Source organism: Lissotriton helveticus, chromosome 6 (assembly GCF_964261635.1).
Source record: "Lissotriton helveticus chromosome 6, aLisHel1.1, whole genome shotgun sequence".
In the NCBI taxonomy this organism is placed as follows: Eukaryota; Metazoa; Chordata; class Amphibia; order Caudata; family Salamandridae; genus Lissotriton; species Lissotriton helveticus.
The window spans coordinates 80,725,826-80,752,548 of NC_136067.1; the positions used below are offsets into that span (position 1 = coordinate 80,725,826).

Sequence of the window (26,723 nt, forward strand, 5' to 3'; positions counted from 1 at the left end):
ATTTCCAATTGTGCACACATTAATAAAGCTCTTCAATTTAACCGGATCCTCATATGTAGTAGTCTTGTTTTTGTATGTGACTTTAAACTGGGATGGGTGGAATAAGCCAAAATGAGCTCCAAGTAAACTAAGGTCAGGTCTCAAGTTGAGGAATTCATTGCGCCTGTCAGAAGTAGATTTGGCGTAGTGCTGAGAGAAAAATAGAGGGTTCCCAGACCAAGAACTACGCTTTAATAACTTGACAGCAGCAAGGACTTTGAGAAGGTCAGTATACTCAAGAAAGTACATGATGACTCCTCTTGCATTACGTGGATGGGGAATAGATGTTGACTGATGTCCCAGTCTATGGGCCCTCTGGATATTAAGATGGGTATCTTCAGGTAAATGCAACAGTTTTGGAAGGAAAGACTTAATTAAAATAATAAGATCAGAGCCTTCTGATCCGTCGGGCAAACCATAAAGACGGAGATTATTTCTTCTGCTTCTATTTTCTACGCTTTCAATCTGCTGGTAAAGAGGACAGACCTGGGTTTGCAGAGATTGAATTTTCCTGTTAGCAGAACCAAAGGACGCAATGTTATGCTCTGCTGTATTTAGCCTTTCCTCCATTTGGGACCACTTATCAGTGAGATGCTGCAATTTAGAGTTGGTTTCTTCCATAAATGGTCTTAAAGCACGTATCTCTTCCAACAAGAGCTCCATTGAAACAAGTGGAGGAAATTTTGTAGGAGAGGGAGGATATTTTTTCAGATATTGGTAGTAGCCTTCACAGTAGTGGATACAACAGGAGTAATGTTGGAACCAGATGAAGGGCTACCTTTGTGTAGAGCAACCAAAGAATCCCCCATATTTGAAATATTTGAAAAAATAGGTGAGTTCTTAATGAACTTATGGGCAGAGGATGGAAGTGCAGTATTTGCTTTTTTTAAACGTCCCATGTATGAACTGGTATATTTAGACAGAATATTGGAAACACAAATATCGTGGGACAAAATATTGTGTCAAGAATATTGAGGACAAAAATATTGTGAAGGTAAGTTTCTAAGGTAAGTAAAGTTTTACTATATAGAAATATATATCTACGCTTCTTGATGAAATCTAGATCTTCAAGGTATGTAGATGTGGAGATAAGAATAGTAAATCAATACTTTCCTATTTTAACTAACCTTCTCGATATTCTTGTCTTCAATATCTTTGACATGATATTCTGTCCACGCTACATTTGTGTTTCTGATATTCTGTCAGTAATCCAAAACTAGCCATGGTACTTCTGGAGTTTTGCCTTCACTAGGAGGATATTTCTAATGGCAGAGTACCTTTCATGGCCATACAACTTGGTGATGGACTGGTACTCGAGGACCCTATACGACAGCAGCGATTGAAGTCCAGATTGTTAGGTTTTGACCTGTTTGTTTCTCAGTTGACAACTTAATTACAAAGGTATTTCAGCTGGAGAACGTCGGATAGCTTTGGCTACTGGTGCTTTTCTTAAGGATTGGTTTGGCGGAAATCATTATGCTTTTCCGCCTTTTGTCATGATACCCTGATGTGTGCACAGGTTAGGAGACAACTGGTGCAAATAGTCCTGGTAGCGCCCCTGTGGATATAGCAGCCCTGCTACCCCACCCGTCTGGAGCTAGGAGTAGAGTGTTCAATTGTCTACCAAGATCCCAAAGCTACTGAGGCGCCCTCATGGCCAATATCAGTCTTGTCCTACAGGGCAAGTTGAATCTGATGGCATGGAATCTTTCAGGTTGCTCTTGGGTGTCCCAGGTCTTTCGGAGTCGACTTCTGGCTATATCAATGACTCTTGGTGACAGGGCACAGTGAAGCCTATCGGTCAGCTTGGGAGGTATGATCCCATTTCATCGGATGTCACAAGAGTTTTAAACTTTCCAGCATCATTGGCAGCATCATTAGCAGCTGGAAAGAAATCCTACATGACTCTTAATGGGTACAGGGTAGCAATATTTGCAGATCATCAGAAGGTGAAAGCAGAACGAGTGGAGGAATATCCCCATGTTTGTAGACGATTAAATGGAACCAGATATGCAAATTATTATAAACCCAGATATTCTATGCTATGGGATGTTAATTTGATATTACATTTGTTCCAATCTTGAGATGATAATGACAAACTTCCCTTTACGTATTTATCCACCACGTTGGTAATGTTATGTTTGGTGTCCTTTAGGAGCATGTCAGATGTTAGCTCTCGAGATTTCTCAATGAATGAATCCTCCGTATGGGGTTAATTTAACTATCACAAGACTTATGAGGAATTCTTCCATCTCCATAGTATGCCTTAATTTTCCCTCAGATCCTAGATTGTATGTAATCAATTGTATCAAGCAGTATGTGCAGGTAACTGAGAACATCCATCCTGCAGTTACTGATCTCATTACGTAAGCCTTTTACTCCAGTTTCCTTTGTTACTTTAAGTAGAGGGGTTACGTGGGTGATGACTAGGGCGAGGATGGACACAAGATGTTTTGGTGCTAATTCTGCTCAGGGGGGTATGGCTTTGAAGGCCATCTGGGCAGACACAAGGTTAGAGGAGATTCTGAGGTCAGCAGATTGGTCTGGGGTTTCAATGTTTAAAACCTTTTACTGTAAACCAGTTTAGCAGGCAGCAACGACAGTGGTAAATATGCTTAGCACATGCATTATAGAGTCTCCGTCTTGTAATAAAATTGCAGTCTCCTAGCCAGTTGGTAAAGGAGAATCCTGATATTATTAAAGACAAAGGAGGCGAATCTTATCCAGCCGCTGAAAATTTTGACCCACCCTGGTGATGGTTGATAACAAATTCTTTGATTATTTCCTAGCGCCAATCTCAATTAAATAAGTCTGATACCTTGTGAAGTGACCTGTTTCAAGAGAAAGATTCCCTTTATTTATTTATTTATTTATTATACTTATATAGCGCATTATCACCGATTGGTCTCTAAGCGCTTGTACTTGAGAAACTAGTCCTCTCAGAGAGCGGACAGCCGAGTTATATCACACCCCACGCTTCTCGAAAGAGCACTGTTTTTAGTAGTCGCCTAAAAGGCATTAAATTTGGCTCCTTCCTGAGACTTGATGGTAGCTTGTTCCAGGCTGCGGGGAGAGTAGTTGAAAAAGCCCGTCCACCAAGGGTGGTCAAACGATAGCGCGGGTTTACCAGAAGAGCGTCCTCAGATGAACGCAGAGTCCTTCTAGGGATGTACTGCGCCAACCTAGCTTTAATATAATTGGGTGCATTGCCGTAAACCGCTTTATGAGCGATGCACAGACTTTTAAATAAAATCCTCTGCCTAATAGGAAGCCAATGTAATTGGCGTAAAAGAGGAGAGGCATGGGTGTTTCAGGATTTTCCGAAAATCAGTATAGCTGCATCGTTCATCACTATTTGCAGTCTCGAAAGTTGCTGCTGGGGGAGCCCAACATAGAGGGCATTTCCATAGTCGAGACGTCCTAAAATCATTGCGGACACCACCGTCCTTCGTGTAGAAAATGAGAGCATTGGAAAGATTTTCCGGAGTTGCCTTAGGAGGTCAACGCATGTGCCAACAACCGACGACACTTGATTTTTCATGGATAGATTACCATCAATATGGATATGGTCCTTTTCAATGGACGACATTTTCCCTCTGGGAGTTCACCAAGGAAAATAAGTCTTATGGATATCTCTTGGATTTTTGTTGCTATTTCTGCTGTTTCGGTCCACTCATTGACTATAGACTTTAATCATCAAGAAAAGAGGACGTTAATCATGAACTGCCTCTATTTACAGTGTTGGCTGTATTTTTTGTTTGTTGTCACTTTCTGCCCAGGAGAGGATGTTTGTGAAAAATGTAGTATGCTTTAATTGTGCTTAAAATAAACAGCTGGAAAGGAGGCTCCATAATATTCGCTTCCTTTGTCTTTCATAAAATGAGGACTCTCATTCACCAACTGGCTAGGAGAATCTGCTATTCTCTACCTCATGGTGTGCAGTGTGTTTTTAGTCATTCATCACTCTGTTACTCATTGGTGCTGGTTTTATTGTTTGGTGTTATTTGTAATGAAGGGTACATAGAGTTTGCAAGTTTACGCCTCTTTATTTCACACTGTGATTTTTTGTTGTTCTACACTGTACAGAGTTGTTATAATGCTATACCTCTCTGTTTTCTGTACCAATGTCTTCACAGACGAATCAAACAAGCTGTTGCGCATACTGGGAATAGGCAGAATTATCTCCTACTCCTTTCCTGCCTCCTTTTCCATTTCAGATGGGGACTAAATTATTAGCAAGTTTGTAGTTAAACAAAAGAGGGCAGCAAGGGTCCCTAAGTCTTAGTTACGGACTCTTTGGGCGCTTAGCGAGGGCAGAAGCATGTCAACTTACATGCTAGAGACATGATGACTGCAGGGTCCCTAGACCTCAAACAATTTGACAGGGTACACTAAACAATTGTAGCTAGGACACCACTACAAGTTAGAAATCGCTTATTTAGGATATTAGTATCACCAGCCATAACTTACTCTCCAACAACTTTTAAAAAAAGGCAAAGGAGCTGGTGGAGAGCCACTTTGCATCGCCTGGCCCCGCAGCCCCGTAGCCCCTGTGGCACGGTGGGCCCCAAGCTCCAGGGGGTCCCCTCAAACCCAGTACTTTGACTGAGGTGTTCCTGAATGAGTACAGAGGGGGTCCCTCCACTTACCTAGCAGGGGGGGCACCTCAAGTTTTATTAATCGAGTGTGCTGGTGGTGACAGACCCCCTGGATGAAGCATGCTACTTAATCTGGGTGAGGAATTTGCATCATTTTTATAACAAAGCCCAGATGTAGGCACATAAATATCATAAGAGTGTTTAAAGGACCTCCAGGCCTTGATAATACCCATTAGGGATAACAGGGTTTTGTTACTTCATTTTCTACATTGTACTAGGGGAGGGGTACAGTAAACCAGATACCACTTCTGACCAACTTGAGGAGCAGAACAAAGTGGTGCTGCAGTACTTGTTTCCTGGTCGAGTTGATCCAAAAGCCGTGCAGGTCATTTCCTCCCTGGTGAAGCAGATCCAAATATCCTCAACTTCTCTAGGAGTAAACACAAAGGGAGGAACTTGAATGGGAGACAGCAATGCGGGGATGGGGGAGGCTGGAGCAATACAGAGGGTAGAGGAGTGCTAACACGGAGGAAAGGTTTTGGAGAAAGAAACAGGTGATTAGGGTAAGCAACACAGAGGTCAAGTTGGAAACAAAACGGAGGGCCCAGGAGGGGAAGCAAACTAAGAACAAGTGCACAACGGGCACAGAAGGTGGGGAAAAGCGAATGGCAAATGAGAGAAAGAAGGAAAGCAAAGGACGGCGGGCGGGGTTAGGGAGAGCAGAATATGGAAGAGAAAACAACATGGAGCACTGGCAGTGGGCAAAGAAGCACACCAGGAAGTTTGCGGAAAAAACAAGCACTGTCATGGCGTGCTTTACGAAAAAGATAAAAAGAGTTCCTGAAAAGCGAACACTTATGGAAGAACAAAGAAGGAGCTATTGAGAGAAGTAGTAAACATGCTATGCTCCGCTGGAGCGACAAAGACAAGATGGATGGGGGCATGCATGTCTAGGTAAGCTTTCGGCAGGTTCACAATATGCTGTCTGGTAGGCTTTGACTTAAAAAACACACACAAGAAAGTGCAGCAGCTACTCGAGAAAGATCATCTAAAGAGGTGTGTGCTCTCTGGGTAGAGTTTCCAACTGGCCGGTTTTATACTGGCACGACGGGAATTTTAATGTCCCTGTTGCACCTTGTCAGTACATATTTCAAACAGTAAATGTAAGTAATAACCCTTTCAAATGTGTTACGTAAACATGCTGAACACATGATCCAAGACTTTGAGGAGAAGACACTGCTTGGCAGTGGTGTTTGTCGAGTACCTGGTGCTGAAGCAGTATCCAGTATTAATGACAAGTAGGGAGGTGAGTAGTACTTTTCAATCATACCTCAATTTATGTGTGCATACATAACAACGTGAATATGTGGAGAAATGAAAACATTTCTCCTTGTTAGTGCCTGCATCACAGAGGCATTCTTTTTGTATGTAAAGCCTGGTGTGGCTGTCTTAGTCTATCAGGATCTACCAAAGTTACACCCAACTAATGCTCTCTTGACGTAAAAAAGCGCTAATCAGTGCAGAGCACTATTTGCGCACAGAAAAGGGTACCATCTCTGTATAAAACAGCTTTTGTGCTGGAAAGTAAATACCCGTGCACGATTTTGCACCACTTTGCATCATGCAGACTCTTAATAAATCTAGCCTGAAGTATTGTAAGCACCACCAACAATATGAGAGTAATAATAATAATAATAATAATTCCACATTTGTAAAGCGCAAACTTATTGGCCCTATGGGGATATCCTGGCCTAGGGGAGGGGAGGGGGGTCGTCTGGGAGATTAAGTGAGCTATTGACCAGAGTCACAAGATGCTGAGCTGCCGCCGGTGCCTGGGATCGAACCATGAGCCCTGCACTTCGGACTCAGCCGCTGTGGCCAAACAATAGATATGTGGGGGTGGACTCCGTTTTCAAGTAGGAAAAAAAGAGCTATGAACATAAGGCTTCAAAATAAGCAAAATAGTACAACCAGCTCGAATTGACATACAAAGGTCATTACATTAAGCACAGGTGACTTTACCAATGTTTTCTCCACCTTCATTGATTGATAATGTGTTACATATTTGCGGTTTCACATTTTATGCACTTGCACTTTATGTCTCTTCCTGCTCTATATTTGAGTTTTACTCAATTATTTGTAACTGCGGTCTAGACGGGGACCTACAGTTCTCGAACTTGCTCATGGTGCATATGGAATATTTTTTTTTATAAGTGGCTAAGTTATATACTGCTTGAGAGTGTGGGGTCCACATAATCGGGTACTTATACAGGGATGGTGTCTTGTTGCCTTACCAGGATTTGCAGAGAGCTTTCGATCTGCCGAGGGGGGATTACCTTTTACACGCCGCCCTGGTGTCGGGAATTCAGAAACAGTGGAAGATGGGACTATCAGAACCCCTAACCTCGTTGGGGTGTCAATACGTCACTATGGCGGCGGGTACATTCAAGGCAATCACTTGTCTATATAGGCGGCTGTCCACAGAGAGGCTTCCACCCTTGGATACCTTACGGGGTAAATGGGAGGGAGATCTTGGTAGGCCCATTACTGAGACGACATGGCCGCAGCTGTTGCGGCGGGCTTGGAAGGGCGCGCGCAACGCTAGGTTTCAATTGGTCCAATTTTATACTCTCCACAGGGCTTACTTAACTCCGGTCAAAATACTACAGTATTTTGGAGGGACCCAATCGCTATGCCCCCGGTGCAATGCAGAAAGTGCTGATTTTGGTCATATGTTTTGGTCCTGCCTGGGATTAGGCTCTTATTGGGCAGATGTGGTGGCGTGTTTGAATCAAGTGACTGAGCGCGAGCTGGAAGTGGAGATGGGGACTTGCCTTTTGGTTTGGTTTCCGCACACCCCCAGTACTAAAATTACGAGCAAATTTTATGATTTGGGTCTGATAATGGCGAAGAGGGAGCTCTCCATGCACTGGAAAGCAAGGGCGGGACCTAGCTTTCGGAGGTGGAAGACGAGTTTCCTGTCCTGGGCGGGGAGTGAAGGGACGCTTCGTCTACAACTGGCCAGGCGTTCCTCTAATGACAAGGCGCTGGACGCAGCAAGGGCGTGGGGAGCTTTACGTGGCTTCGTTCTCCGGAGGAGCTGGACGAGGAGGACGGGGCTCATATAGACATGGACCAGAGTGTAGAGCCTGGGGTGGGGCTCTCTGGGACTACTGGGGAGACTGTTCTGGATGAGGACACTTAAGTACACTCAGGGAGAAATCAGCTTCTGCACAACATATTGAGAATTGTCGAATAGCCAAGATAGGAGTCTAGAGCACATATGGGTGGCAACACGGAACCTCCTGTCCTTTGAGAACAGTGAGAATGTCTTTTCGATTTGATTTGAGTTAGACTTTTCGAAGCATGGGATTCTAAATGCCTAGCTTAAGGGGGGTCGATGCGGGCACACTAATAGGGGGAGGGTGGGGGTAGAGAGGGAGGTGGGTGGGGGAGTAGGGAGAAAATGTTGGAGAACCGGTTTCTCCTGATCTGTACGATGACGGTTGGGTTTCTTACAAGATGCTTTTGTATGTAATATTGGTTTACTGGTACGCTGGTTGGAAAAACTCAATAAAATTCTTTTTTTTTTTAAATAAGTTATATACTGCTTGGTTGAATAACTGTGAGAGGGTGGGGGGGTTCTGAATTTTCATGAATTGTTATGCTCTTTGTTGTTGCATTGCAAAAATAAAAAATAAAAATAACATAAGGCTTCAGATGTGATGTGTGAAAAACAGGGTGAACAACGCAAGGGGGAAGTTTAAATTAACTGAGTAGCAACAGATTATTAAAGCAGCCCATCACCTCCTCTCTGCACTGCATCACCACTTGTCATCAACATAACACTGCCCACAAAAAGCCCCATCACCCACATACCATCACCACACTGCCACACAGTACTGTATCACCACCACCAAAACGACATCAATATCCACCAAGCATTGCACCACCAGCCCACAGACTGTCCCACTACCTCTGGCAGTGCACCATCATCTCTTCCAAATCCCATTCCACTCCCTGCATTGCACCATAACTGCACCTTCACTCTCAGTAGTGGATCACCACCTAAAACACCCCAACGCCACCTCTAAGCAATGTAACTGTGATTCCCTCCACCAGCACTGCACCACAATCTCTCACCAGAGCACCATTAACCCCTACCACCATCCACTTACACCATAGCACACCCACACAGCATGTGTAGCACCTCCACACCACCACTCAGCATCAGACCTTCAAGACGCCACTCTCTAACCAGCACTGTTGCACTATAACAACTGCAGCAAGGCACTACCTACACAAGGAGCACACCTCCAGCACTCAATGTTGCACCACAATCACCACTGCCTCAACAGCACAATCTGCATTGCACCACAATCATCTACACTGCATTAACATACTGAACAGTACACCACCATGCACCAGTGCCATTTCTAGCTCTGCACCATATCTGTGTCACTATCTATCCACCCCAAAACCGATCAGCATAGCAATCAATTTCATTATAACACTATTACCAAGTCACAATAACACAATTCCAACTAATCAGAGCCACATGTCTATGCTCTGACAATACATTTCCATCCCCAGCAGCGCACAACCATCACTCCAACACCAGCTACCGCACTACAAGATTATGCTCAGTTCTACAGTTCTCGGTTCTGTTGGGCAGAGCCTACAAATAATACAGTAAGAGAAAGATGCACGTCTCCAGGACTGGAGGAGCATTTGAACTTTTAAAAGAAGCAGACCATTTGGTTGTCTATTGCTTTACTCCCAAAATCTACCACTGGCTGGCCTACCCCACGGCCGGGTTACTGCACCTCTGGGGAACTACGGCTATGAACTGATCATTAACCTCGCGAGGTGTGCAAACTCTTCGCGGAGGGCCAACTCTTTTCCTTTGCACAACTGGCTGAGCAGAGTGCAAGTTCTCTTCCATAGACAAATTTCACACATGTGTCAATACTTTTGGGATCTCTCAGTGGCGAACCCATGACACACCCGGTGCTTCAGATTACACTGACCATGGGGCCCGGTTACCACCTTATTACCTTATTACCTTATTACCTCGCTGTACAAGAGTTGACGATCGTCCCTCTCACCACACACTCCGTCAAAAACTGGAGGATGAGTTTGGGAGACTACTGGATGACAAAGAGTGGGATCGGGTGCTCAAAGTCCCAAAGAATGTCTTGCGCATTCACGATTCAAGAATATCCTATAGTTTATATTGCACAGCGCTTATCAAACCACTGCCCAACTCCTTTGTTATTTCCCCGGAACGCACTTTACATGCCGCCACAGCCAGATCACAGACTCAACGCTCATGCACATGCTCTGGATGTGTACGGCACTCCAGGGCTGCTGGCAGGCCGTCCTCGCCATGCTGTGAGAGATCACGGGGTTCCCAGATATACATACCTGGGAGGCATGCTCCTTAGGCATATTCCCCAAACAAGAAACAGCATAAAGTACAGGCACGCTTTGCGGCACTAGCCCTGTTACTTGCCAAACGCACAATCACACTTCACTTCTTCCGTATCACCCTAGAGATCGACTCAACTACATCAAACAGGTCAAAGATGTTAAGGAAGACCTAAACTAAAGGAGGGGTGAGGAGGGAGGGCGACACACACACTCTTGCACACTGGTGTTCAGAAAATCCATACTTGATTCCTGGGGCACAGCATTTCAAGGCCAAACAATGAATGTCAACGTCTCCACCGAAGGGTGAGAGAACACGTACTATTAAAGGATCAATAGAATAGGAAAGGAATTGCACAGAAAGGTACCACAGCTTGGGATTTACCCGCTGCAAGCAGATTATACCCTGTATCCAGTTCCTGGTGTACCAGGAGTCCCGCTCAGAAGTCAACGATGGAAAAACACTGTCTCACCAGGAGGGAAGAGGCTCAGACAATGAGCCAAACCAAACGTAGGGTAACAAGGTAGGAAACTATCGACAACAGGTAATTGGAGGACCATGGGGAACCGAAAAAGGTGAAAAACAACGACCCAACAGCACAATAATCATTCAACCTAGCGCTTGTCTTTTAGAAGCTACTTTAATACACTCAAAAATGAAACACTACACACAGAAAGATGCTGGCACAAATATCCATAGGGGGCCCCTATACCTAAAGTTCCCAGTCCCCTCTACCCCTCTGTTCTTCTAAGTCGATTTAGGATACAGCACAGCAGATTTCAGCCACAGTTGCAGCGCACCTGCTCTCATTTAGAGTACTTGCGTTCCATTTTAGTTTTAGTTCCAGTATGTAAATCTCACCAATGAACGCTCTTTTAACCCACAGGTCGGACACAAGGTGTTATTCCTGCAGTCTATTTGCCCAGCATAACTCTGGGTATTCTGTAGAGCTCCCTATTGCCTTACCAAAGAGAAGTTGGAATTGGTACAACAAGTGGGTCACAAGCTCTCACTTTTATAAAGCTAAAGCAGCCAGGGGATGTGGATTCTCTGTACTCTAAGAACCTGTTTGGGATTGTTCTTCTTTTATGTGTCCGTCCCAGGCTGTCTGCCAGATACAGCCTATGTATAGAGTGATGCTACTTACAGCAGGGCTATCTCCAGTTTGAAGTGCCAATAACAGAGGTCCAAAGAGGCTGTCAACAGCCACTCTATACAGTGATTAGAAAATGAGACAGAAGGCTTGCCTTCACACTTTGCCAATAACTTTTAGCCATGTTGTAGAGTAGCGTGGCTGTTGTACAGCATGGCTAAAAGTCATAAAAAAGTGATATGACATGAAATGAGAAGCTAAAAACAAAATCTCTATGATGCTGTGAGGCATATTTTTTTCTTATGGCGAGAGTGAATGGGAGCGAAGACGCAACAAGGACAAGAGGAGGGTGGGAGGTAGGAGGGAAGAAGCAACAAGGATGGCCGTGCGAGCTAGAAAGAACAATAGTACCACAATCACTGCACCAGTAGAAGAAGCAATCAGTACTTGGACCATGCTCCAGATGAAAGAAGAGGAGGTAAAGACAGCTTGTGCTGCCCAATTAGGAGACAACATATGAGAGTGACAATGAAGCATACAAATTATAAGTAATGACTGTCTCCAAGCCCCTTCTAGTAAACAATGCCTCATGACCAAGGCGGTAGTCGCTTGTCAGAGCAGAGAGGGCACACTATGTGCTCCCATCCAAGTCCATGAAAGGGTTAGGACCTCACTCCTATCAAAGTGTGTCGTGCATCAACTAGATCGATAGTGTGTGGCTTGGGACAAAATCCAAAACCAGGATACCAGGTACTCACCGTTGGCACTCAGGACAGGGGATCACCACTGTACACCATGCAAGGGCACATTCACATCATAACACATGCACTAAGATTTTGCAAAATCCCATGGCAGGTGAATACACTTCAGCATCTGGCAACACCCAAGACTGAGAAGTTGCAGCATAAAAAAGGGACACAAATTATTTCCCTATTGGTGACCATGGGAACAGGGCTCAACAACTAACTCTCTCTCTTCATCAATCATTCAATCAGTGGTTTATAAAGCGCACTACTCACCCGTGAGGGTCTCAAGGCGCTGGGAGGCCGGGGGTGGGGGTGGGGGAGCAGCTCTAGATCAGTCGAAGAGCCAGGTCTTGAGGTCCTTCCTGAAAGTGTGCAGGGTCGGGGAGCATCTGATGTTCACCGGGAGCTCATTCCAGGTCTTGGCTGTGATGTAGGAGACGGATCTCCCGCCTGTTCTGTTTCTGCGGAGGACTTCTGCCAGGGCGAGGTCGGCGGAGCAGAGTGTCCTCTTTGGTGCGTGGAAGGATACTCTTGTTGAGGTATTTGGGTCCGATGTTGTAGAGGGATTTATAGGTGTGAGTGAGGAGTTTAAAGGTGATCCTCTTTTCGACGGGGAGCCAGTGGAGGTCTCGTAGGTGTTGGGTCATGTGTTTGCGGCGCGGTGCAGCTGCGGTGTTCTGGATGGTCTGGAGTCTGTGCAGAAGAGTTCTGTTGATTCCGGCTTACAGGGCGTTACCATAGTCCAGTCTGCTGGTTATGAGCGTGTGGGTGACGGTCCTTCTGCAATCGGTGGGGATCCATTTGAAGGTCTTGCGGAGGATGTGCAGGCAGTTGAAACTGGTGGAAGCGACAGCGATGACCTGGCGGCTCATGAAGGGGGAGTAGAGGATGATGCCGAGGTTTCCTGCGTGGTCTGTAGGCGTGGGTGAGTTCCGGAGGGCGCGGGGCCACCAGGTGTTGTACCAGGCGGAGGTGCAGGGTCCAAGGATGAGGACCTCGGTCTTCTCCGAGTTGAGCTTCAAACAGCTGTCTTTCATCCAGGCTGCCACGTTCTTCATTGCTTCCTGGAAACAGAGTCTGGTGTCTTCGGGATTCTTCGTGAGTGAGAGGATAAGCTGGATGTCGTCGGCATAGGATACAATGCTGAGCCCATGTTGTCTGATGATGGCGACGAGGGGGGCCATGTAGATGTTGAAGAGCGTGGGACTGAGTGATGATCCTTGGGATACTCCGCAGTTGATGTCGGTGGGTTCAGAGAGGAAGGGAGGGTTCTGCCAGAGAGAAAGGATTGGATCCTGTTGAGGGCGGTTCCTTATATCCCTGCGTCGTGAAGTCTGGCTGCGAGCATGCAGTGAGAAACGGTGTCGAAGGCTGCATAGAGGTCTAATAGGATGAGGGCTGCAGTGTGTCCCTGGTCGAGTAGCATGCGGATGTCATCAGTGGCGGCAAGGAGGGCGGTCTCGGTGCGGTGATTGCTGCGGAATCCAGACTGGGAGGCTTCTAGTATGGAGTTCTCTTCGATGAAGGCGGTCAGCTGGGTGTTTACGAGTCTCTCTGTGACTTTGGCCGCAAAGGGGAGGAGAGAGATGGGTCGGTAGTTTTTCATGTCCGTTGGATCGGCAGTTGATTTCTTGAGGAGGGGTTCAACCTCCGCCCGTTTCCAGTCGTGTGGGAAGATGCCAAATCTGAAGGAGGCGTTGCTGGTCCGTCCTAGTTTGGGTGCAATGGCAGCGGCAGCCTGGTGGAATATGTGCAGTGCAGGGGTCCGTTGGGCTCCTGAGTGGGTTTTCTTCATGGTCACGGTGATGTGTTCGACGGTGGCTGGAGCCCAGGTTATGATGGCTGGCTTATCAGCGGCGGTAGGTAGAGAGGTGGTGGTGTCCGGTGCTGGTTCACTGAAGTTGTCGTAGAGGACCTTGATCTTCAGGTGGAGATAGGAGCTGAGCTTGTAGCAGAGCTCCTGGGAGGGTGTGACATCCATGGCTTCACTGGTGGGTTTTGCGAACTGCTGTATGACTTTGAACAGTTCCTTGGCGTTGGTCGCGTTGGTCTGGACTTTGTCTCTTATGAATGTACGTTAGGTGTCTCTTATGTGGTGGTGTTATGCCTTCAGGGCGCTCCCGTGGTTGTTCCGTGCTTCCGTGGTTTTCTGGTTTCGCCAGGTTTTCTCTAGGCATCTGCCGGAGAGTCTGGCTTCTTGTAGTTCTGTGGTGAACCAGGCGGCCTTCAGAGGGCGTTGTTTGGCGGGGTGGCGGAGGGGTGCGAGCTTGTCGGCGCAGCAGGAAATCCAGCTGTGAAATACTATGGCTGCGGAGTTGGTGTCGGTTGTGGCGCTGGGGGGGGTTTGTAGGTGTTGAGGTGTTCCTCTGTGACCTTGCTCCAGTTCCGTCATTGCTGTTATGGTGGTAAAGTACTGAGATCCCAGGCGTACATGTGAGCCCATTTTTCACCTACCTCAAAACAGCAGCTCTTATTATACAGATGTGGGTTTGTTTGCACTAAAGACTTTAATACAACCTGGAAAAGTCCACCAGAACACTTAAGATGTTGCTTATGAGGATATAAACAAGAGACATTAGAACATATTCTTTGTGTATGCCCGGAGGTTATGACCCATGGAAAAAATTGCATAAGCCAATCTTCTTGAACCTTCAAATTCGTACTTGCAGGCCAGCTGTAACTAGCTGGCTAAGAGGCCCTTCAAGCCCCCCGACTTGCCAGGGATCAACACTTTTAGAACCTATTGTAAACAGGCTTAGGGATATAGGGCCAGAAATACATTAAACTTAGAAGCCCTTTGAGGAGAATTTTCCACAAGCTGTATAACCTCATCACTTGAAATAAGGTATGCATTCTTTGCACTAGCCACAAGAACTTACAAATGAGCAAGGTTAGGGGTACCGGTCTAGAAGAAGATTACAGCTAAGAAACCCTTTTAGGAGCAGTTTTACACAAATAGAATGCATTTTATTACTTGAAATAAGGGGTGCATTTTTTCACAAGTCCCACAACACTCTACAAATAAAGCCTAACTGACTGCATCTGCAAAATTATGTACCCGCATGCAAGTAGAAATCACTGGCTAAGTGTCACCCCCCCAAACCTCCCCCCCCCCCCCCCCCAAGTCCCCCAGTTTGCCAGGGACCAGGTTTTTCATGACCGATCCAATAAAGCGTCAGGGGTACCGGGCCAAAGAAAGTTTAAGGCTAGCTAGTATTCTAGGAGCAGTCTCGCTTAAGAGGTATGACCTTTATCATCTGAAACAAGGGGAACAACTTTTGTACCAGCTTCCAGCGGGAAGGGTCTGAACGAGTCAAACAAGAATTGATGTTTTGCACACAAGAAAGTCACCAGTGCATCATTTAAAAAAATGAATCAAGTTATTTAACTGATAATACCAGAGAACGTTTTATGACTTTTTATGAAGTTAGTGTGATAATATTGTATGGACTAGATTTATCTTTAGCTGTATTCAATGGTTTTATGTACCTATGCAAATAGATAAACATTTGTTTACTTTTTCATTTTTAATATAATCATAAGTGTTGTCACTTTTGAGTCTATGGGCCCACTGAAGTTTACTCATTTAGATGTATGTATTGCTGAAGTTGGAGGAAGAGGACTCCAGTCTAGAGGTTTACCACAAAGCTGGGACGAAGAGGTTGAGGGGTTAATAGTTGTGAGTTTAGTTAGCACGAGGGTGGGGCAAGGATATACATGTCCACATGACTGCAAAGATTTTAGAATAAACGTGTCTGACACGTCTATGTTTTCAATGTGTCTGTGTGTAACATTTACAATTCTCTAGTGATTGCATTGTGATTCTGTATCACAGGTAGTGCAAAAGGTAAATTGGTGCAATGTAGAAACTCCAGTCTTATTTTATTCTTTGAACTGTGGAATATTCAGCCTGTGTTTATACTGTGAAGTTTGAAACTAACAGTACCCTAATTTATAGAGAAGCAGCAGCGTTACATTAACTACTCACCCACTTCATGGGATAGGATAACACGAGAAATCTGCAGTTGACCCATGTTCTGTGCCAAATTACTTTCCTCTTTGTGACCTGAACAAGACCTTTGATTTTTTTTAATTCACTAGAATTTAAATAACGACAATTAAGTTTAGTGACATCAGTGAAAATGGTTAAAAAAAATGACACTTACACTTTGCTTGAGTAAACAACAAATGAACAACTATGCCATTAAATAGGTAATCAGTGAAAGTGTCCAAAATACTGGGCACAATTTATCACCTTCCAGCAAACAAAAATTACTAAAATGGAGGAAAAGAATAACGATCTCACAGAATACATTTTGGGACGGTGCATTATAGGCATCAGTGCTCCAGGCACTTGTGAATCTAAGATCCCAGATATTATATGGCTTGTAGGCCCCAGCGAGTACTATGTCCCAGGGTCAGATTGGTAATGCGGGCACTCAGGAAATGGCCGAAGGGCCGGCCGGTAGCCGATTTCAAGCTGTGGGCTGCTTTTTTGGGCAGCTGGGGGCCGTCTGTGCTGTTAGGATGCCGTCAGCGGGCCCAGTGGGTGTCAGAGTGGCCTTTCTAGAGGCAGATGGGCGGAGGTATCGCTCCCTTTCTCTCACTGGGCCGGCCTATTAATGAATGCTGATTGAGCGGGGGTAGGTGGCCTGATAAGAAGTGATCTCGCTTGCATTCATGTGTGGCTCAGCAGTGTGAACTAATTTGTGCATTTTTTTTATATCTAAGTGAAGTTAATAAAACATGCCCCCCACCTCCTTTCTTTTCAAAGAACTTCGCTGAAGCAGTGTTTTGCAGAAAGACAATACGCAAATGTGGGCCACTTTTTTGGGTGTCCCCGGGCCGATTTTTTTTATCCCAATGCAACCCTGCAGTGGCCCCAATCAGATCAATAATCTAAGACCCCGGATAACCAGATATTAAATTTATTTAATGCCTTGGTGGCCTCAGAGAGGACTGTGGCCCCAAGCGGTTCATAAATCCAAGATATACATATTTTATAGGCGGCTGAAAGATTCAATTGCCTCTGAAATAAAGGTAATAAATAAATAAATGATTAACCAGCGCAGAAAAAAATGATCTCGTCTTGCAGCTAGCCATTGCAGTGCGCCATATTTTTAAAAATTTTAAGTTGGGGGAAATACCAATATTCATAGGTTGTAAAACAGATGGCCTTCCTCCCCGCACAGTGAATGCCGCGAGTTGGCATTTCTCCTACACCCCCACCGGATCAGGCACAGAGCCAGTGCACGGAGCTGCCCCTCGGTTCACCCCGTGCTGGGGGTCTTAAACAGGAGAAAAGCTGTCTGTCTTTCATTGATCTGAAGCCCAGCAGGGCCTGTAATTTGTTCGCTGGCTCCCTGAATAGCAGCATTAGTCATGGCGTCCGGCCCTAGCCGGCCCCTGCCCTCCCGTGCCCGGGCGGCTCCTACCCACAGGCTGCCCTGACAAGCAAGGGAAGCGGGGTGCTGGGAACATGGCGGCGGGAGGAGGCGGCCTCACCGCGTGGCCTTTGTGTGAGGTAAGGACGCCTGACGCAGGGCACGGCAGGACTTGGCGTCTCCGGACGCACGGCGACGTCTGCACGTACGGCGCGGAGAGGAGTCCCTCGGAGGGCCTTACCCAGGCTCGACCCAGAGTGAACAACCCCCGCGGCGGGCTTTTAGGTCGCGTTTCATGATGCCATTCAGTTTTGTGAGGAACTGAAACCTGTTTTTTTTATTCCCAGTGCTTGGTTTGATACGGTGGCTGCAGGTGTGGCCCTTGTTTTTCCATCAAATTCACTTTGACCCAAAGCAAGAGAGAGACAACCACACAAGGAGGAACAGAAGGAGTGCATGCCAAAAGCAAGTGTGTCAGGGTACTGAGGGTCCTCCAATGCCCCAATTGAAGCTTTTATTCGCTAGTAAACCATGCTGTCCATGGCACCCTTGCTTCACCAGCCATTAACACATTAAAGCCAGACCTATTGGCCTTGGCATGTGACATGCTGCCATAACAACTTGAGGTCCTACCTCCAAATTGTGGATGAGCGCAATGATCAGAGGATCTCTGCAGAGGGGCCTAGGTGCACGTGAATGCTGATCGCTGTACCTATAATATTCCTTTGACAGGCAGATAAGTTGGCGTTTTTACATGGAGGCTAAACACGTTTTCATGCTATTCACTATGTATTTTTGGGGGTGAATAGGCATACCAGATTTTCCAACATCTGTCCCAGTAAATTGATCACGTCCCTGTTTTCAGAAAGGGTCGACTGAACACATGAGGCATGTCTATAGCCATTCCAGTACGGGATTTGTTTGCAGCCCTTATCCAAAAGCAATCTAATATAATTAAACTTGATGTAGCATGTGATGATATAAAAATACTAGATTTCACCAAAAACCAGCTGCAAGTGCAGGATGCACTTTGTCTTTTGGGCTTACGTTTGCCCTAATTGCTACAATTTGCTCTGCATACAACATGACCAACCGGTGTATGCTAAAGATGCCTATCTGCGAACTGCAGCGGCCAGCCCTCAGGTGTAACGGCTAGCAGACAAAATACAAGAAAGTGAAGTAAGCCCCTGCCATGCAAGAGTGTGAAGTCATGAAACAGCAAATCTATAAGGGATGCTGAATTTCGCAGAAAATGCTGTGGCGCGCATCCAAGCATGACGCCTGATCACTATGTTAGCAAGACCTACAGACCGGCCCTCAGTACTTATGCAGCTCCATTCTGTACATCTTGAGTTGTCTGAGCAAAAGCTTTCCTAACTTTGTCAGGAATGAGCAGCAACAGCTCCCAAGCCATATCCAAAGAACAGGTGTGTAGTGTCCCAGCACACAGCCAGGCGGTCGAGGGAAAAAGACTCTTCCTGAATGCATCAAAGCACTTTGATTCCGTGCCACAGTAGGGAATGCGTTGTGATGCACTTTGCTGGTGGAAGCTTGAACCTCATGTTTTAAGGGGATTGCATGCTGATAAAAAAAGTCACAGTGCCATGGGTGGCCTTATGGATCCCAGCAAACAGTTGAGTTTCTGGAGGAGCCCAACATGCCTTACACCAGGTCACCATCAATGTTTCTGTCAAAGCTTTGTTAATGGGAAGCAATGGCTCTGTAGTATCAGGCCCAGGCTGCAAAAGGTACGTCTCTATATTCACCTACATCTCCATTGTAGGTAGCTGAAGGTACAGCACCTCTGCGACTCTATCAAATACTACCACAAAAGAGTCACTTTACTTTCTCTAGGGCTCCCAGTGGGGAGTTCAGCCCTGTCTCAGTATACAGGCCACTGGCATTCTGTAGATCTAAATATAGGCCAGCACCAGTGTAATGAGGAGGGAGCCAATTATCTGCCTCCTCGTGGTCATCCTTTGACATTTTGACAGGCTTAAACACCTTCAGAACCTAATCTGAAGGCTTCTGGTCTAATCTACGGTAGTACTGGCATGAAGGGAGAGGTTGAGATTCATCCCAGTTCGGGGGCTGCACATTGGTAATCTTGTCACTAAACCTGGGCCTGGCACAGGCTGATCTTAGCTTCAGTCCACAAACAAGTGTCATGCTCAGATTCACAAAAAGCACCATTAAAATGACGTCCAGGCTCTGGTGCAGGAGTGGAGACAAAAGCCAGTGCTGATAGAGGACCAGACGGAGTCTCAACAGGTCCAGTCATTGCTGGGACCCAGGCTGCTTCATAGAGCCCAAAGTCTTCCCGGAGGAAGCCAGCCTTGTCTGGAAAAGTTGCAGCACAGCCTCCCTGAAGGCCTCTGTCTCCTCCAGGTCTGACAACAGCCCAGGGAGCTCAGTGTGCGCCAGGACCAGTTTCAACATAGACGCCTGCCAACTGTGCAACATCTCCCCAGAGTGGGAGTGATAAGATGAGCCATACTCAGAATTCTTGTGTTTATGATAAGACTTGTCTCTCGACTTCATCTTAAACCTACCCAAGGATGGTGACTTGGAGGGAGACCAGAACCTTGAGCAGGAGTGGGCCTGCTATTTGGAGTGGGAGTGGGTCTGCTGTTTGGCGCAAGACCGGCCCTATTTCATGTGTTCAGTGACATACAGTTTCACCTCTCACTTCCTGACATTACAAAGTGGTTGTCGCAGGACTTTGAGTCCCACCCAGACCCAAGCCACCACAGACAGATGTCAAGCAGACCCATGATCAACATATGCTTTTATTTCAGCCGTGCACGGTTTGACGCTTGTGGTCTTTGAGTTAGACATTATTCGTCGAACATTGTCGGAGAAAAATGGTTTTGGAGTTGGTTAAATACAGACAAAAGTTAGGAGAGACGCACAGGATCTGAACTGAAGAGTGTGGAAAGAAAGGAACCTACGTCAGTGTTCAGGTGTGGTGCCTAAACATGGCTCTGTGTCTTCACCTCCAGAGGTTGTGAGGTTGCAGCGGATTCCAATAGCACCATCTGTCAGTGTGTGGGAGCAGTTGCTTTGAAAAGTTCAGGATCCAGTTTGGTACATGGGTGGATTAAAAAGGTGAGGAATCTGCGGTTAGATGTGTACATTTGAGGCTGTAAACCCTGTGATTTTGTGAATCCGATGTTTAGTGACTACAAAAGAGCTGCATAAGTCAGGCTTGATGTTCCTATTCAACACATGATCACACAATCAACCACCCACGTACTGAAGCACTACATTAAAACATTTTATTGCGCTTGTTTCAAACAAAAAAATCCTTAGGTTGCAGATACATCTTACAAGTGACATTTATACTGCAAACATATGTTAACGCGGGATTTCTGGTCTATTGTTATAGATCTAGATCCCAACTCCCGTTGACTGAACCGTTGGTACCTGTCATAGAGTAAAAGGCAATCCACTACTAGGTCAATTAGTTAATAACTTACTCCACTCCAAAGAACCATTTAAGCTTAAAAAGTTTAAAAGTTTATTACAAAGCCAAACTTAACTGGAGATACAAACATCTCAATATAAGGTTCAAAAGATATACGGGTATCAATACAAACATGAATTTTCTAAATGCTCTTAGTCGGCAGAAGAATATTACCAAAACCAATTCAAAAATCATCAAAGTTGCAAGAATAGACACAAGCTGTAGCTTATGAGTCATTTACAGAAAGAAAAGAAATCAGATTAGACTGTCCCTACACTAGACTAAGTGACATCCCTACTTAGCAAGATCTTAACCTAAAAAGGTGTCAGCAGTGGTGACTTCCAAAGAAGATCACACACTTCCCTTAGTCTTTGTTTAAAAAACGATGTCTCGCAGTTCCCTATCTGCCTACCCATCCGCTCTCTTAGGTTCCTCAGATCATCTGCCTTAACTCCACCCTGGTGTACTGTCCCTAATACAAAATCACATTTACAATGGAAACGCCCTTTGGAGACGCCCCTTAGAGACGCCCCTCACGTGGTGTTGGTTCTGGTATGTTCCATGCTGGTACTCCTCTGGACCCTTCGTTAGAGTTGACCTTGCTTCCCAGGCTCCTCTCCAGCAAGACGGTACCCCCAGGAAATTCCTGAAGACTCCTCCAGGCCTGTGCCTGGCTCTCTTGAACAAAAGTCTATTCATCACTCTCTTGATTAAAACCTCCTCGCACCTGCAAACAGACACTTGTACTGTGGGCTCCAAATTCCGGCCTCCACCGTATCTTCTAAGTCGTAAACCATTCGAACAGGCTCCACAGTTTGTGCCTAACACGACCTTTCTCTAACGAGCACATGCAGATCAAAAGAAATGACTTTGTCTATTCAGGCCTATTAGAATTACATAAACGGGCCTGTGCACTCTGTAAAACATTTAATTTCTTCTAAACAGTATTCTAACTTATTACACACAATGATTATATGAAACACTACTATAAAACATAATTTTCAGTTCTATGATCGATAATACTTTGAATTACAATAACATCAAAATCCACCATCGTATAAGAGTGTAACAGCATCTTGTACTCTATGTGAACTGCCATGTGGCCTACACATTTCTACGTTTAGCAGAATTACATTTTCCCCTACCACCGCCACATAACATGGGATTTCAACATCATTCTAACATCACTACAAACATCTACATTAGCTTTTCACACTTGATATAAGTATTCTATTTTAATTAAACACTCTTATGTATTTTCACTCTATAGATTCGACACTCTTATATAATGTTTACTAAACTAATACAACGTGCTTGTAAATATGGTGCACTTCTATATTTTTCTTGATTTGCGCTCTCTCAATCTTGATCTATACCATTGGTACAGCCGCACCAATCCCCACAAGGTGATTATACAAATCACTATTATGATGATAGGTTTCAGTATGTACCAAATGATATTCTTTCCTAGGTTGGCAAACCAACCTCCAACTTTACCCATTCCTTGACCTACTTTTTCCCACACTGTTACCTTTGTCAAATCCTCAATCTCATGGTGTATTTCAGTAATGTTCCGAATGTACTTTTCTAAAGGTTTTGAGTTGTCTGGAATGTAAGTGCAACATTCCTGGACCTTCAAAGCCTTACAGACTCCTCCCTCTTTGGCTAACAGAACATCTAGAGCAAGTCGGTTCTGAAGAACCATTGCCCTTATCGATTGCATCTCTCCCTCCACCAGCATTAATGATCTAGCAGTACTGGCGGACAACCTATCTACAACTGTTGCCAATCTTCTTATCTTGACATCATTTAGTGCTATCCCTAAAATAGGAAACATAGCACCAAAGACGTCTCCAACTACCTCCTCAGCGCTTACATCCCTTCTTCCTCTAGCTTGAGTTCCTCCCTCTATAATTTCCAAATCCTTAGCATGGTATATTTTGGGGAAGACAATTGCCAAATAACATGATCCATACCAATTATCTGGTAGTTTCACGTATGCATTTCTTCCACAGACAAAATATACATTTGGGATCACCTGCATTTCCTTCAAGAAGTCTTTTGAGTAGTACTCTAATTGGAAAGCATGTTCACAACTTACTTTTCCCACAAACACATTCTAGTAATAGGTTTCACCCCTATGTATACACAGTTTCCCCTTTTTCTCTCGATCTAAAGCTATTGGACCATTGCTACCCTTTCTTTGGTGTGCCCTTTCTTCCTCGGTCCAATCTGTTTTCCATTGACCTGAAGCTTTTAAAATCTTCTGTCTCCGGTATCGATCATCCACTTGTCCTACAAACTTTTTCTCAATTTCTGACACTTTACAAGTCAAATTATTTCTTCGGGCGTGTGAAGTATCTAATGTTTTCCAGGGAAGGAAACATTTCTGTAATCTGTCTTCACTCTTATAATAATCCCACTTATTTAAATGCTTGTAGTTCGGCACTTCTGGTAAAATAGCATCGAAGTTTGAAAAAATAGTATTCAAACCCATCACGTTCATAGAATATACTAAGCAACAAACTACATGTGATTCCATAAGTCAATGGAAGATGATGATATCTGATACCTTCGTCTACAGAGGCTGGCAATTTCATGCAAACATAACAATTCTTGGCCTCCATAGCATCAATGTATTCATAAAGCAATTTAGCATATGCATTTGATTTAAAATTTCCCTGTGATTCATCTACATGTAACCTACGAGTCTCTGCTGCTAGTAAAGTTTTATCTTTCTCTGTATTGTCCCCCTTTTTACCAGCAATAGTAGGTTTCTGTGTCGATACAATTTTTGCTTCCTTTGCAGCCTTTTCTTCATTTTCATGCCCCACTATATATGATATAGTAACTACTAAAACTATAAGAAAAATCACTCCCACTAAAAGTGTGCCTACTATACATTTGGCCCTGCGGTTCGGGTTGCCAACCTCCATGATCTCAAACAGTGTAGTTCCATTTTTCTTTCACAGCACAATGTCTCTTTTCGAACCACACCTGGAAGCTGATAATCTTCTCCGCAAGATCAGTCTTTGTTTCTATAGCAACAGACAACCCTAGCCCTTCTCCGTCCACTAAATGGAAGTCCCTAGTTTCTTCTTTCTTCTACTTGGCGCTAGGTTATCTCTCAATTTGTTTATTTACAAAGTCTTTCACACAGTCTTTTAGCAATCCGAAATTATACGTGTTCCAGCGACTCTAATCACGGCTTCTAATATTTCCAAACGAAGAAGGACCTCCCCAAGTATTGACCTCCTTGGACAACAAGTCGGGAAATCTATTCTGTTTAAAACCAGGTCTCTTATTCCACTCAGATAAGGAGGATAGGGGATATTGAGTGTCAGCAACCCTTCGACCTCCACTCCCGGTATCAACAACACTATTTCCACTGTTATGATGGGGTCAGTACTGATCAGGGTCACTTCCCTCACCCTCCCAGATCCCTGTACACTGGACATCTGCAGCAAGGTAGGTCCACTCAGGAGTAGCGTATCTTCTGCAAGGCACTCGCACCCTCCTCGATCTTCTCGGACCTTCCTGTTCCTGTCCTTGTGCACTTTCGTCCAAATCCGAGTCTTCTGATACAGGGGCAAGAGTTTTCTCTGGAGCTGGCTTCAAACTTGGCCTCTTCCTTCTTTCAGGCCAACTATCTTCTCCACGCCTTGTTCTCCTGTATCTTGTCCTCCCATTCAGTTCTTGATCACTCTGGGCTTGATCTGGGTCTGAGCCGTATTCACAGCAACTTTCTCCTTCTGTGGCAACTTCAGTTTCATTGCCGTCCTGTCCCTCTTCTTGATCTGTAGCGCTCCCAACTTCTTCCGACACCCCCACAGCTTGACTGATCCCCTCTAGTGGTTCGCCGTCCACAGCTGGATTTCCATCTGTGAGAGGAGCTGTTTCTTCCAGGGGTGCTGGAACTCTTTGAGTATGGGAAGCGTGAATCCAGTTTGGCAGCCCTCCACACTTCATGGCGGTATTCGTTGTCAGGATAACTTGATAGGGGCCCTTCCAACGCACGTCTAAGCAGTTCTTCCGGACGTGCTTCTTCAGCAGAATCCAGTCACCCGGGCACAAGTCGTGACATAGATCTCTTGAAGATGGAACTTCAGCAGCCTGCACCTGAAGAGACACAGAATGAATGGCGTCAGACAGACCCTTGCAGTAATCCAGGATCAGGTCATCTGTAATATTCAACAAAGCTGTAGTTGGTACAGCCGGAAGTCTCATTGCCCTCCCCATTAAAACTTCGTGTGGAGAGAGACCTGTCCTCCTGTCTGGTGTGCTACGCATACTCATGAGTACCAAGGGCAGAGCATCAGGCCAACTTAAGGAAGTCGATGAACATACTTTGGCTATTCGGGACTTCAAAGTGCCATTGATCTGCTCCACGATACCTGAAGCCTCTGGTCGATAGCTGCAGTGCAACGTCTGATCAATGTTCAATGCAGAGCAAAGCATTTTCAAAACTTCACTGTTGAAATGAGTTCCTCGATCTGATTCCAGGGAGGTCGGCACCCCGAAGCGCGGGATCAACTCTCTAAGCAACAACTTTGCTACTGTGAGTGTGTCGCACCTGCGTGTAGGGTATGCTTCGACCCATCTGGAAAATATGCATACAACCACCAGAACATACCTGAGGCGGTTGCTTTTTGGCATCTCAATGAAATCTAATTGCATTCTGTTGAAAGGCCCCCCAGACCTCCCAATGTGACTCATTGTAACTGGTGTTCTTTTCCCTACGTTCAGTTGTTGACAAGTAACGCATCTCCTACAGACTGCTTCTGCTGCAATCCTAAACTTAGGGCAATACCAAGTCTGCCTAAATACCCTCAGCATGGCATCTCTTCCTAAGTGTACTGGACCATGTATCTGTCGTGCCATTGGATTCACAAATTCCTCAGGTAATACTGCCCTACCATCTGCTGAAATCCAGAAGTCCATTTCACTTTTCACACAACCTGCTGTTTCCCATGCCTTTTTCTCAGAATCAGGTGCATTCTCTTGCATATCTTTTAAATCCTCCCAAGTATCAACTGTTTCTAGCATCATATTTAACTCTGTCTTTTCCTGAGCCCCACCTACTTCCACCTCCGTGAAAGAATATCCGTGCTCAGCACAGTAACGGGCAACTTCGTCTGCATATCTATTGCCCTGCGACACAAAATCTGTATTTTTGGTGTGGGCTACGCATTTGACAATTGCAATTGCAGCTGGACCTTGTAATGCTTCTAACAGCAGTCGCACAAATTCCCCATTTCGAATAGGCGAACCAGAGGAGGTCATGTAACCTCTCTGAGACCACAACTGCCCAAAATCATGAACTACACCGAAACCATATTGGCTATCCGTATAAATGGTGACTCTAATTTTGCTACCTGCTGTACAGGCACGTGTCAATGCAATGATTTCTGCTACCTGAGCGGAGTGTACTCCTTCCAGGCAAGCGGCTTCCACAACTCCAGTAATGGTGCAAACAGCATAAGCTGCTCTCAACCGACCAGTATCGTCTCTTAAACATGAGCGATCAACAAAGAAAATTTCATCAGGGTCGATCAACGGCTCATCCACGATATCTGGTCTTGGCTTCGTGCATAGTTCAGTCCCATCAAGGCAGTCGTGATCTTCACATTCCTCGCCTTCAATATCATTTGGAAGTGGCATCAATGTAGCAGGATTCAAAACAGAGCACCTCTTAAGGGTCACGTTCTCCGCAGCAAGTATAACTTGCTCGTAGCGCGTGAGCCTACTACTGGTCAAGTGCTGTGTCTTGGTCCTGGTCATTAACAGTTCTACAGAATGAGGTACATACACCACTAACTGGTGTCCCATGACAATATTTTCACACTGTTCAATGCTGACACCTGTTGCAGCAACGGATTTGAGACATCCGGGCAACGCTGCGGCCACTGGATCTAGGGTAGCCGAAAAGTATGCAACTGGTCTACGGGCATTTCCATGAATCTGTA

General features: G+C 45.3%; 1 long non-coding RNA gene across 2 annotated transcripts in view; it reads right to left on the reverse strand.

Annotated features, from left to right (window-relative positions):
• Positions 1–26,723, reverse strand: part of LOC144761221 (uncharacterized) — a 415,720-nt gene that overhangs the window by 155,225 nt on the left and 233,772 nt on the right. The window lies entirely within an intron of this gene.